The sequence below is a fragment of the Mus musculus genome, chromosome X (genome assembly GCF_000001635.26).
Source record: "Mus musculus strain C57BL/6J chromosome X, GRCm38.p6 C57BL/6J".
Classification (NCBI taxonomy): Eukaryota; Metazoa; Chordata; class Mammalia; order Rodentia; family Muridae; genus Mus; species Mus musculus.
In genome coordinates, this window is record NC_000086.7 from 73,624,278 (window position 1) to 73,638,914 (window position 14,637).

General features: G+C 50.0%; 1 long non-coding RNA gene across 1 annotated transcript; it reads right to left on the reverse strand.

Moving 5' to 3' along the window:
* Positions 1 to 202: 202 nt before the first annotated feature.
* Positions 203 to 11,858, reverse strand: Gm46680. Its single transcript, XR_001782768.2, has 4 exons — positions 11,808 to 11,858; positions 10,844 to 10,958; positions 4,254 to 4,545; positions 203 to 460 (listed from the first exon to the last, which is right to left on the reverse strand). It is a non-coding gene; the product is annotated as a predicted gene, 46680 (long non-coding RNA).
* Positions 11,859 to 14,637: the final 2,779 nt, after the last annotated feature.

Genomic DNA, 14,637 nt, shown 5'->3' on the forward strand with positions numbered 1-14,637 from the left:
CCCTGGCTAAATCATTCAAAAGTCCTCAATCCCAGTGTTTTCACCATTAAAAATTAAGATCATCTACTTCATATAGGTACTTTAGAATTAAGTGATATTATATATGAGAAAACATTTTTGAAATGGTTTTCTAGAGCAATGATAGCAAAATACCACCCACAAGGAGCCTTAAAACAGCAGACATTTATTTATTTTTCCCCTAGTCCAAAGGACAGGAGTCCGAGACATGGGTATTGACAGGACCTTCTGCCCCTGAAGACTCATGGGATGATGTGTTTCTGGCCTTGGCTTGGATTCCATTGGTTGGTCGGTGACCTTTGGTCTGCTTTGTCTTGTAGATCTTTGCCTTCGTCTTCACATCTTCCTGTGTTTGAGTCCAAATTCCCTTCTTTTGTAAGACAGGTCTTAATGGATTAGGAGCCCACCGCCTTCCAGTCTGACTTCATCCTGCTGACTTTATCTGCAAAGAACCGATTTCCAAATAAAGTCACATTCCCAGGTACTGGACGTCAGGACTTCAGTATATGAAAAACAACCCATGATAAGCTCTCTATGATTGTTATACTAGAGAATTTGGGTCTCTCACTGTTATTGGTCCCACCTATGGTCAGTTTAACCTCCTTGCCCACTTCCCCTTACATGGTTGTCACTGTTCACTCCCAGCTTCCTGCTGCTCTGTCCCAGGCTTTGTTTCTGGCATTTTCCTTCCCAAAATGCACCCCAAGTGTTCTAACAGATCCCTTCTATTTTCTCTACTTAGGCCCAACTTCCCTTACCCACAGCTTCAGTGTTCTCTACTGGCAACCTCTTTGCCAGTATGCCTTAGTGGGACAGGAAGTATAATTTTTGTCCCTGGGAAGACCTGTGCCTATACAACAGACATGTATGGTCATGCTGTCATTCTCATGTTCTTTAGTAAAACACAGCAAGCCCAGAACACTAGACAGGACCAGCCTTGTCCACAGCTCTTGGTGCATGTTTGTGGGTCTGTCTGGTGGGATTCTGTGCAGCCCTAAAGAGACATGCTTTCTCTCTTCCCTGACAACCACTCACTATGGTTTCCTTAGTAACAGAACAGAGTCTCAGGCTAACTGCTCATGGAACCTGTGACAGAGGTTTCTCAGGGACCACCAATGTAATAATACAGCAGCTTGGCCTCCTCCTACAGTATCTGGGGGTTGGCCAGCTGAAGAGGGAAGGGGAAGCCTGTGGCCAGCAAAGCCTTGACAAGCACACACTTGCCTCTCAAGACAGCCCTAGCCATCTGAAGTGCCCTGAGGTCCCGAAGAGATACCAGCTGAAGGGATAGAAGGTGAAAACACTGTGGAGGAGGAAGCTAGGGCTGGCCTGAAATGACTGAATATTTTCTGAGAAGGAGAAAGGTAAAAGCAAAGACTGGAGTTCTGCTGCTGAGCCTAGCAATGTTAATAATAGGTGAGGGGCAATGGGAAAGGAGCCTGAGGGGAGCCTGGACTGGGAGGACCAAAGAGGCTGGAGCCTCTGCGACTGCCAGGCAGTGCCTTCAGGCTCTGGGGCATACTAGGGAACAGGAGACAGAGATTTGAAGACAACTATCAGGGCCTACCCCAGAGACTAGGAATCTTTGCCTGGAAGCAGAATGAGGCCACAAGAGTTAATAAGGCAACAAGGTGCCTATTGACTGCATGGGCAGAATTGGTAGCCTCAGGCAAATGACAGCAGATACTGAAGCCAGTTGCCCTGGGACTGGGACTGTGCTGGACTTACTATTTATGGATGGAGGTCTCCTGGAGGTGGGCTCCATTCTTGGGGCCCTCCATATTCTGGCAGCCTGGTTCAGGCCTAGTACAGTTTTGTGAGGTCCACTCTCTTTTCCAGGAATGGTGGTAGGATACAAAGCAACAGCTTGTCGTCCCAGATCTCAGGCCCTGCCTGAAACCAGCTGTTCACTGCCCTGTACAGCTACACAGCGCCTATGTGTCCTATAGGGCAGGAGTCTCAAGCTTCCAACTCTTTCCATTCCTGGGCTCTACCCACCTTGTTAGACCGCTTCCAGGAGCCAGGCTACTAGAGATACTAGAGACAGAGATGGCCCTTTCCCAAGGTTGGTACAGATGGAGTTTTAAAAAAAGAAGTGAACCATTTCCTGGAAGATAGGCAAACTGTGTGAGGGTAGACAGAGTAGATAGGAGGGATGAGGTGGAATAAATCTGTTTTCTACATGCTGTTGATGCGAATTTGAAAGTCAGGAAGAGGAATTACTAAGCTAAAAAGTGGCCTCACAAAACATGAGTCCACCTGGAGCCTCAGAATGTGACCTTATGTAGAATAAGGCAAAGGGACACTAAGCATCCCAGTATATTCTGGAAACTGCAAATAAAAAGCTGGGGCTGGAATGTGGGCAGGGAGGAAGTGGGAGAGGGGAGTCCAGAGGGGCACAAGGGCCAGGTCACGTAGGACCTGCAAACTGGACTTTGTTCTCAAGGCCACAAGGGACCATTAAGGGGCCCAAAAGGGAGGAATAGCTTAGTATCTGTCTTAAGACAATCCCTCTGGCTTTGGGATGGGAATGGAGTCTGGGAAGAAGCTATGCTGAAGACAGAACAGTATAGGTCAGGAGGCACAGGACTTGATAAGGCCAAGGGGATATGTGTATAAAATTTCAAAGTCTGTATATGGAGGTCATGGAAAGAGAGAGCAGGCTGGAGGAGGAATTACCACGGACTCAATTTTGAACAAACATCTGAAGTGCCATGGGGCTTCCAGGTGGCAATAGCCAGCTGGCAGTGAGTACTATGGACAAGATACTCAGAGGCACTGGTGTCACAGTTTTGACCAAGAAAAGGAGCTGAGATCATCCCATGAGGGCATGTACAGTGACATTAGAAGGCATGGAAAAAGAGACTGGGGCAACTGGCCAGGAGGAGGGAAAGCAAGCCAAAAACCTGGTCAGCTGGGGAAGGCAGGGGAGGATAAGAATCTAGGAGGGAAGAGACACTGCAGCTGAGTATCAGTGCAAGTGCAGCTGAAGAGGACCTGACCACAGAGCTAGGTTGTGGCCATCTTGACAGGTTGGAGGATGGGTGACCCTGGGTACAGTGACTTGAAAACAATTCCATCCAGGCCCCAAAACTGCTGGAAACCAGTGTGAGGCAGCATTCAGAAGACTTGGTGAGGGAGGAAAGATGGCATGTGTGTATGGCAATGGGAAGATAGCAGGGTGGTGTGGCCAAAGTAGGGGGCCTGTGCTGGTGGGCTGAAGGGCAAGAATGAAGAGACCGACCTAAGACAAGCAAATGGCTCCTGTGAGTCTAAACACCAGGTGGCCAGAAGGCAAACTGTTGCAACTGCTCTGTGATATCCAGACCTCCTAACTCCCTCCCCCTCCTGCCCATCCCTTATCAGAGCCATCTACCCCGGGGGGAAGGATGGGGAGGGAGGGAGGGAGGGAGGGAAGCAGAAGCCCAGTCACTAGGAGGAACAAATCTGGCAGTCAAAGGTAGGGAAGAGTACCTCCACCACCCTGCAGTCTGACCACAGGGGAGGAGTCTCAGACAGAAAGGTAGTTAATGCTGCCTGGCCTGGACTCTCCCGAGATGCGTGCAGGAAAATGTATAGTACCCACAGGAGGACCCTGGAAACCAGAAGTTGAAATAGGGCTACTTGGTAAGCATAGATAGATGGCAAGACAGATCCTGAGATGCTGGGCAGGGAAGATTTTGAGAGCCAGTCAAAGACAGTGAACAGAATTCAGGTGAAGTCAATGCTGGTGATCAGTTAGGAGGTAGAAACTAGGTGTGCAGAGAATGGAAGATGATGCACACATCAGTAAGGGCTGGGGCAAGGAGGCAAGCTTCTCTAAGAGAGAAAGCATTTTCTAAACATAAACCTTGCTCTGAAGGTGGGCTTTGGATGTTACTCTTGTGGCCTTCAGAGCCTTTATCAGACAGCCTAGAAGCAGATAGAGCTGTCACTTGGAAATAGTATGTGACATATGCCTCTGAGACATGAAAATTTGAGATATGTTCTGAGTGACCGAAAGAAAGCCACCCAGAGTGTAACTGGGCCCAGTATCTCTGATACAGAGACCTCAGGATATGGGTCATTATATGGACATTGGTCAATGGTATGGGCAGAGAGGTATCCTTGAGAGTATGAGCAGAGAAAACAGGCCCTACTCCATGATACTACTGAACAAGGGTGATGTCACAAATATGGAAGACATGATTTCTCAACACTCCTCCTCCTATAAACATGACTCAATGACCACTTACCAACAGAAGGGACAGGTGATACCAATCTAAGCGCTGAAGTCACAACATCCAGAGGCCAAGCAAGGGGTTTCCAGAAAGTGGCCAGACTCTCACTGGAACTTGATCCTGTGACTAGCTTTGGTGGGCTCTTTAAGACTCTAGTCAGGAATGTGACATGAAAGAGACATTCAGAATGTGGTTGTGAAAAGTCAGCACATACCAATGATCCAAACTCTAGGGAGAGGGAGGCAATAGTGTCATAAGTTCCACATCCTCGTCAGCTACATACAGGTTTGAGGTCAACCTTGCCTACCTGTCTTAAGAAAAGAAGAGCAGCATTGATGTAAATATGTTGGCCTGGAAAAAAAATAAGTCAATGGAATGATTCCCAATGATATTCCATTATACTCAGATGAGTGCTTAGCCCAATTGTCCTCAAAGAGGTTTCACCCAACAACTGATGGAAACATGCAGAGACCTATAGTCAAACATTAGGCAGAGCTCGGGGAATCCTGAGCAAGATGGAGAGGAAAGATTGTAGGAGCCAAAGGAGACAAGGACACCACAAGAAAACCCACAGAATCAACTAACCTGGGCTCACAAAGACTGAACCAACACTCAGGGAGCTTGCATGGGTCTAACCTAGGCCTTCCACATATTTTACTGTTATCCTAACAGTGCAAGCAGGCACTGTCTGTTGCCTGACTTTGGGACCCTCTCTGACTACCGGGTTGCCTAATCTAGACTTAAGGAGGTGCCTAGTCTTGCTGCAACTTGATATGCAATGGCTGGTTGATATCCATGGGAAGCCTGCTCTTTTCTCTTTTGAAGAGAAATAGAGGAACAATGGATGTGATGAAGGGAGAGGAAGTGTGTGGGGGTGGGACTGGGAGAAAATGAGGGAGAGGAAACTGTACTTGGAATGTATAAATAAATAAATAAATAACAAAAATTTGAAAAGCAAACAAACAAAAAAGATATCAGCCTCCCACCAGCCCCAGTAGACCTGGGAATTTTCTACATCAGACTTCAAAAAAGATGTGGTTTAGGCAAGAGCAGGGGGTGGGAGAGGTGGGGATTGGTAGGTGTATACCAAGCTCCTGAAGAAATATCCACTGAGACCAATAATCCAGGTTCCTATCCATGGCCTGCAGGCTACCCAGCACTTAGACATCAAGAAGCAGCCTTGGTGCTAAACCTTCCACTGGCTAACTTGTGTCGTTCTTCTAGCCAGCCAATCCAAAACTGGCAGCTCTGACCATTAGGAAGTCCTCCTAGGCTTGTAGCCTTAGAACTTCTGTCCTTGACCCACTTCTTCCTCCACCGAAGCTGCAGAGACCAACTACCTTCAGGTCATACGTGTTATAAGATAGCCCTCATGGTTCTGGCCAGCTACCCAACTATATGACCCCAGAGCTGAGCTTTGCAAATTTAAAGACTGGGTCACCCTCACAGTCACATCCTATATTACTTATAACAGCTCTCCCTGGAGGCTTCCACTGCTAGAAAACCAAGTCTCAGAGGTCTCTGTTCCAGGTGAAACAACCAAGCATACATGGCCAACTGAAAAGATCCCAGAGTCACCATGTTCCTCTTCTTTCAATTAACACAACTTAGTCAGCTGCTTAAAGGAAACAGTGCTGCCCACAGCTCAACATCTACAGGTAGGACAGTCAGGACCCCACCACCACCACAGAAGAAGCTTAGTGACATCATGGCTCCTCACTGGGAAGGCCTGGTCCAGAGCAAGGAGCTCTCCACCTTCGGCATTTCTCAGGCAGGGACTAGTCAACATTTGCCTCTCTGAATTTCACTGTCCCTACCTCACTTTTCACTGTCACTCCCCACCTTCTCACTACCCAAAGCGTAGCCCCAGGACAAGCAGATCATGTGGCATGGTATCTGTGTCCTCCTTGTAGGGTTCTCTCAGAATACCAATCAGTTACCAATGTGGGAAGTAGGTACTGAGAGGGAATGGTTGGCTTGCTAAATTTAGATAGAAAAATCCCCACAGAGTTGGCAGAAACACCCTGAGTCTTCTTTGTGGCAAGTAGTCCTCAACAGGAAGATGGGGAGGAGTAGTGAGGGTGCCAGGCTAGGTTCACATACAACCTCAGCTTGGGACTCTACCTGGTGGGATGGCCCTACTTTCTTTGCTGATCAGCATTTTGTCTATCTGACTTGCAGCCCCAGTTCTTTGTAATCAGGAGCAGAGGAAGCAGACTTCTTCTCTATCCTGGTGGCTGGATGGGGCCTTACAGGATGCACTGAGGCCTCAGTCCACTCTGAAGTCAGTGGAAAAGAGTGACCCTAGTCGCCAAGTTCAGAGATCACTTCCCACTATATAGGCTGAGACCCAACTGATGAAGGCTGTCAATTTGGCATTGATTGTTCGTAGTGGAACTAACTCCATCACTACTTTCTGTGCTCTGGGAGCATCTAGGAGCACTAAATGAGAGCACAAACACCCTGTCACTAACAGTCAATGTCATTGTTTACCCTCATGGTCATCATGATTTGAATGAAGCCTTCACGCAGTCCCCTGACCTGCTCATTACCCAAAGGCCCGTGGAAGAGGACTTCCTACACCCAAGGAGGCTCCTCCTGACATTTCTGTGCGTCAAGGTGGAAAGCTAAGATAGAGGCCATAATGCTTCAAAAGGCATTCAGGCTAGAGTCAGGACATGGTGATAGGCCTTACCCAAGTCTTCCTCCTAGAAGCCACTTACCTCAACCAGCACTGAATCTTTCCTTAGAAGGTCATTTCTAGTACCTGAAGCTCAGCCTCTGTCCCAAGATATGCCACAGCTCACAACAGGGACTTAAGAAAGTCTCAGGCTGGGAAGGACAGGAGTGCCTGAGGCTTGGTCAGCCTTGGAGTCTGGGAATGGGAAGCCAACTGAAGTTCTGGGAAAGAGGGGAAGCTGGAGCCAACAGAAAAGGCATCTGGGATTCTCAATTCTGCATAGGTCTCCCACAGTCTCCCCAGGAACCCCCTCCACTTGCCACTGACATCGGAGCCCTGATCTGGGCTGTCCATGACTGCCTGCTTCACATATTATCTTGTTTCTTGTGATGGCCAGGCCTGACTAGCAAGGCACATTCCTGTCAGGAGATGGGAAGGTCATCCAAAGATGTGGCCAGAAAGGCCACTCACAGAGGTCTTTCTCCTGACCCAGGCAGAAAGCAGTGGTTAAAGATGTCTAAAGCAAGGGAGCTGGCATCTGTCTGTGCAGCCTAGTCCTTCCATGCCTGGTAGCTCATCTAGTTGCTGGCCTCCTTTGGTCCTTAACATCCTTAAAATAAGCCCAAAGGCCTTCTGTACAAGAGTCACGGCTTCTGTTCACCCTTACCTCCCTTTGCCTGCCCAGCCACTTAATATGGGAGGCTGGTTCTCTCCTGGTAAAAGGATTATATCATCTGTAATGTAGATAACAAACACACCCAATACTTCTCTAGAGGACAAGACAAGGGATGGGAGCACAGCAGTTGCCAGAGGGGGGTTAAAACTGAACCTGGCTCCTGAGGTCCTGCCCCAGAAATCAATCAGACTGCAGACTGACTCTCTCTATCCCACCTTCTCCCTCCTGTTCTCTCATCTCTCCTGTCCCTGCTTAGAACGTGTACATCCGGGGACCTACAGCTCTACTATCTGGTTACCCTGCTTTTGACCTTGTCTGCAAGTACAGCTTAGGGAGACGCTACCAGGGTCATTTTGTTTAACATGTCTAGGTGTTGCCCTAAAGGAAGCCACTAGGCTCAGGAGCTTCTTCTAAATGGGTCGATAATATGCTTCTGAAAGCATTGCACATGATCAAGGAAGGGGTTGGGCTGAGCACAGAGCTAAGCCTGTTACTCATAGATGGTGGCATGGTGGACTGGGGCACCTGTGATAGCAGATGGCTTCAGCCACAGGCATTCTTCCCTGTGTGATTCAAAGGTTGCCCAGAAATAAACTGCAGGGGTGTGTGTGTGTGTGTGTGTGTGTGTGTGTGTGTGTGTGTGTGTACATACACATATATCCAAAGAGTACCCCAAAATGTGAACAGAGTTTCCATGTAAGAAGCCTTCAGTCTGGGCACAGCACTCAGCACAATGCCATGAGGCACAGAAGGGACTGTGGAGAGCTAGGAAAAGAATGAAACCCCAGAGAAAACAAGAGCCTTCCTCTCTGTGCAGCTTGGGAGCCCTACAGCAGGCCTGAGGCTTCAGTGGGCAATACTTTCACATTCCTCTCCAACAGTTCCACTAACTTGGAGAGTGGCGTAGAATTGGGACTGAAAACACAAAAGGGTGCCTTAACAGTTACAGTTTGATCTTAGTCAAAGAACTGCTGCATCTTAGAGTGGCAGAGCTGGCCCAGACATGGGTGACACTGCCCTGCTGAAAACTTCATCTCAAAGAAAGCCTGCCATCCTAGCTTCTCCACCCTGTCTGGATCTGGAAGTTCCTGAGACTATTTTCAGTTTGGGGGAAGCAGCTGAGAGATTCAAGAGAACATGGGGTCTGGAAAGGCAGTAAGATAACCTCCTCCCACAGGCTGTCCCCAAGGAATGGAAGAGAAAGGAAAGGCATGACATGTTGGTGGTCCTGTGTTAGTACTGAGTGCTTTGGTCTTTTAGGAAGCAAAGGGACTGGCTGTAGTAAAGTGAGGAGGTGACATAGAGAGGGCAATGGATAAAGATGAACAATCATCTTATTCTGAGGTTTGTCAGAGACCACAAGGACCTAAGCATGTAAACCTGACTGCTACAGAGATGAAAACTAGCTGTGCCCCCAGTTCAGCAATGGGAATCTGCACTCAAGTCTGGGTAGAAAACGTTATAAGTTTTATTCTGCAACCTCAACAGAGGATAGGCTGGGCTGTGCTACTTGTGATAAATCCCTAGAAGTAGAAAGGAGACTCTATTTTCAGAAGCCAAGCAGACCTAAGCCTTTCAATTTCCCAGACATCTTCAGATCAGCCTAGCCCTTGGATTATCCAAGCCTGGCCCTTGGATTTCTTGTCTTGTCTCGTTGCCTAGAGAGCAGTGACCACTGTAGGAGGTCTGGGTGGGTGCTCTGCAAGGATGGGCCAGCAGAATCAATGCAGATATACTTACCCCAACCTCTCAACCCCGAGTCACTGAAATGTGGATGCAGAGGTTGTTTCAAACCTGTCTAGAAACACATCTGAGTCAGTTCATCAGATGAGTGCCCAAGCCACATACAAAGCTGCCCTGTGTCCTCTGTAAACAGAGGCAGGGAATGGCTGTCCTCATCTTTCTGTTCTGTGTATTGCCCTGTGTTGACAAATAAAAAGAGAAGAGTCCCCTGTGGTACATCACCACTTTCAGCTTCTTTGGTTTCTAAAGGAAGATTCCATAACCTTGGAATAAGTCACAGTTGGGACTAGCAGAGAGTCCCGATCCAGATGTAGGAAGAAACCAAGGGCTGGCCTATGTGCCGCCATTTTGCCAGTTGCAGCAGGATCAAGTCTTGAGCCCATAGGCTGATGCTGAAGGGCAAGAGGCCAGAGTGGAGTGGAGTGCTCTAGAGAGCAAGCTAACAGCCAGTCTGGGGTCCCTATGGCAGGGAGAGGGTGATAATGCTAGCCTCTGCCTGGAAGAGGCTAACCTTTTGCTGAGATGAAGAGGGGCAACAAGGCCCAAGAGCATGGTGGTCATGACAGGCTCTGGAATCCACACTCCACTCTGGCTCACCCATCAGTGTCTAATACCGCTGTAAAACTCACATGGAGATTACAGGATCTTGCTTCCCTTCCCAAATATACAGACCAAGAAACCAAATCTCAGAGATGGGAGACTTGGTTGCTGGAAGCCAAGCTGCTACTTTCCCTCTTCTGCAGGGGTAGTGACTCAGGGGAATTCTGCTGCAGACACAAGCTAACACTCCAACAGCCCAGCAGTCCAGCAGCCAGGCCTCCCTTGGCTGCTCCCTGTCCATGAAGCTGCTGGCATCCCAGCTTGCCTGGTCTCACTGGATTCTGCTCCTCATGAGCAAAGAAGCCAGCCCTTGGCAGTGCCTGACCAAAGACTGGTTCTCAGCATCTCCCTGGTATAGAACTTCCTGAGCTCACACAAGACTCCCTTGGGAGCCCTGGAAAGAACAGGCTTTTCTGAGTCCTTCTCCCCAAAGCTAGAATTGAGACCTGGAATCAGCTGGTATCCTGTGCAAGTGTTTAACTGTGGCTCTAGACTTCTGACTCAGTTAACTTGAGGCTGGTATAGCTTCATCACATTACTGGGCACCCCTTTCCAACCACTGCCTCAGTTGACCTAGCTGTAACATGGGAAATGCCTCCCTTGACTTCCACAAAACTGATATGAGGATAAAATAAAGTCCTAGATGAGAATGCTTGGGACCTATGATGCAAAACAAAGTAAATGGGACCTAGTGCCAACATCCTTGTCCCCACAGGCTCCCAGACCTTTCTCCAATGTCTTAGCTCCACCCTTACCAGGCACTGGAGCTCACATGTTATTCCTATTAGAATAATAGGAATAACAAACTCCCCATATGCCCATTACAGAACTCACCCACACATGAGAATGAAGGAAGACAGTAACAGGGTACGTAGAGTAGGGGATTTGCAGCACTGTCAGTCATACCTTTACACCCACTCCATTGTGGGGACTGGAGGTAACCAAGCCATATGTCCTTTCCCTCTTGGGCCCCTTCATTCTGCTAGAGGCAAGGATGCCAGTGTAGACTGTTGTGCAACATCTGCCCAAACCAAATGCAGACCACTGTTAAATCTCCCCATATACTCTGGCCCAAGCTCGGGTTAGAGGGATAAGTGTGATTTGGGGGACATGGGACCACAGGGCACATCATCAATCAAGTAGAAGTTGAAGAGGACAAGGGCTTGCAGGTAGGTGGAAGGTGGGTGGGGTGTAGGAGCCAGAGGGGGATGCTGGACAGGCCTGGGCCCCTCCCTGATCCTTCCCAGTGCGCCGCTGGCGACAGAGCCCCTCCAGGGCAGGGGGCGGAGAAGACTGCCACAGGAGGGGAGGAGGCGGCCACAGCGAGGCGGTGGTGGAGGCGGGATTTGGAGTTTCCCTCCGCAGCTGCAGTAGCCGCAGCAGCCCCTAAGCTCCAGGCGAAGTCGGCGCCTGGAGCTCTGGTGGCGTATGCCGGTGACAGCAGTGCTTCTTACTGCCTGAGCTACGGAAACTTCCTGGTCACGATGCACAGAGTCAGGGATCAAGCTGAGGCTAGCAGAGGTGAGCAGAGCACGCGGAGCCCTGCCCCACCCCCCATCCCTCCTTGCTGCCTACCTTCAAGTATGTTCCTCCACCATGGACCCCCATAGTCCTGCCAACCACATCCAAAAGGCCTGGGGGCATGCTGGGGAACAAGAATTTACATGACCCATTTGGTCCTATGACTACACACCCCTGCCACCCTGCCCGTGCACCTTCCATGTCCCCTGCCATTTCCACCAGCCTCGCCTCGCAGTCATGGACACACAGGTTTTTGTACTGTACATATTAGCAGCTCCCTACCCCACCACTCACCACAATTCCTAACTCACCAACATCATCCCATACCCTGCCATGCCCCAATACACACCCAGGTGCTGACACAGTGCCAACACATCCCGCGATGTCTGCACTAGCATACTGTTCTCTCTCTCTCTCTCTCTCTCTCTCTCTCTCTCTCTCTCTCTCTCCCTCTCTCTCTCTCTCTCTCTCTCTCTCTCTCTCTCTCTCTCTCCCTCTCTCTCTCTCTCTCTCTCTCTCTCTCTCTCTCTCACACACACACACACACACACACACACACACACACACACACTATGCCCCTACCATCACAAACTCCCCATATGCCCATTACAGAACTCACCCACTTTCCGACAGTCCAGAAACACTGTAATCCACCCACTAATAACACAAATGCATACCCCAGCGGTTGACACTCCCCAGTCCCCAGAAGGACACCTCCAGCACCCCCAACACCCCAACATACAGAAACACCTGCTGGATTGCTAGGAATTTAGCATCCTGCTCCGTCCCCATCGCAACTAGCCCTCAACTCCCCCTCCATGTCTCTGAGTCCCTCCCACCGCCAACACCTGGCACACAGGCTCTAAAGGCTGCAGCATTTGGTGGCATCCCTGCAAGGCAGTGGCTCACTAGCTTGGGACACCCCTCCAGGTGCCTCCCTAAAAGGCCTTGAGATTCCCCAGAAACTGATTTGACCTCTTCTCTAAGAAATAAAGAAGGCACTTGAGGCTCAAGGTACAGTACTTAGATGTGGAGGCAAGGGGCCGCGGGGGTGGAAGAAGAGAAGAGAAGAGGAGAGAGAGAGAGAGAGATTGGAGGCCTAGCTGGGACCAAAGGGGTCCAGCGTATAGTGGGCTGTTTCTGTAAGACTCAACATACACTATGTGTATCCCAACCTGCGTGTATGCTTTATGGAGTGCTATGTGTGCACGTGTGCTTGTGAGTGTCTGGGAGGAGTGTGTGCTAGGTGGAAGGAGAAAGCAGGAGCAGCACCCTCCTGGGCTCCTCCGGGCAACAATTAGTTTCATTCATTCATGCCTTCTTTGTTAATGAGCATTTCTTCTGCAAGCACCCGGAGCGTGTACTAGTCCCTCACTGGGGAGTCTCAGGTCAGCTTGGGACTGGGCACACACCGGTTCCTGCCTTGGAGGAGCTCTCAGTCCCGCGAGGAGCTCTACTAGGAAAATCATAAGGCCATTCTCAGCGGAAAGTGGGTTTTATGGAAAAGACACTGCATTTGGTCGAAACGTTGTCTCTGGGAGTTGCGCTACGGGCCATGTGACCGGGTAGCGACAACTGAAATCCTGCCACTGGGCCGGGCGGGAATCGCGCATTTTGCTGCGAGCAGTGCCGTTCGGGCATCTGGGGGACCTGAGAGCGCCCACAGCACGCAGTGGACCTGGTGGGGGGAGGTTCGTTGGGCTGGCCAGTCGGAAGCCCTGGGGCCCCCAGCGTGGGCGACAGTGGGCTCACCGCCCACCCTGAGGCGAGTGATGAGTGCTTCGCCTGACTCCACCCGCCAAAGTGGGACGGGAAGGGCCCCACGTGCAGCAGCCTTCCCCAAATCCTGTCCGCCTGAGAATCCAGAAGCAGGAGAGGGGCGGGGCCAGAGCTCCAGCAGAGGCTGCGGGGCAGGGGGGGGAGGTGTTAGTAGAGGCAGGCGAGGGGAGGCCTTGGCTGCACCGAACCCTGCAGTGCGGGGGTGGCAACAGGTTCCCATTTGTCCAGTTTGCTGGCACTGCAACGAGGCATGCGTTGGGCACTGAGCACTGACTTTGGAGACGGAGCATCAGTCATCCTCTCCTATCCTATGCTAGAATTGGGGCCTTGCCAGCAGGCGCCTGGGACTAGGTGTAGGGAAAATATTCTTCAGGTGTGGACAGGAGTGGAACGGGTTATTGATGCCTAGGCTCCCCGTACCTTCATGGAGAGGTGCCTCTCTCCCATGCTCATCCTCCAGGGCAGTTCCTATCACTTCCTCTAGAAAGCCTACTCCGGAGAGCACAGCTAGATTTCTGGGAATACCAGTATTTCCCTCTTGTTGGAGATCCTCCCTCCAAGTACACAACCTCCAGGATTGGGAGGGTAAGATACTGTCTCTTCAGCTGTCTGCATCCATGGCCTCATGCCACCACTAACTTGTCCACAACATAATCAAGCCCCAGTCAGCTCTTGCCAACACTTGGCGTTCTCATTTTGAGAACATTCTACTAATGTAGTGACTGGGAAGTATTTCCCTATTTTTTTGAATTGGCTTTCCTTCCATGCCTGAGCTTCAACCTTTCCCCATATATTCTTACCCCATCACATTCCTTCCTTTGGGCAGAGTATGCAGTCCTTGAGTTCCTTACCCATTTATCTACGGGGTCTTAACCCTTTGATTATTTTGTGCGAGCTTTATCTTATCTGTTGTGTGTTTTCCTTTAAAACTGTTATTTGCTTTTCTTGGGCTTTTAGCAGAGAAAGGACACATGGCCAGATGGGGCTTTTTTAGAAGCCTCCCCTGCCTCTCCTTTCATTGTCAGCACTTATCACCCCGATATCTGGTCCAGTGCCTTTGCTTATTGTTAGTGTGTCCTGCTGGACTAGAACACCCAGGCAAGGAGAGCCCTTGTGTGTCTTTCCTGTTCATCACCTGTCCAGTGGGCTGGCTGGAGGCCACCAGCCTTAGTGGACTGAATGGTGCTCTGGAATGGGGCAGGGTGGAGACACGCTGAAGTTTCAAAAACTGGGACAGTGACTTGTATAGTCATGACCACTAGAAAAGCCAGAAGGAGAATGGGGATGGGGACATATTGCAGTAAAACGACTTCTTTCCACGTGGATCCATCCAGGGGCTTATGGGAAAGAGGCTTTGGGGAGGCGCCCCTCTTCACCTGATAAGAGCACAGTGTCTCAGT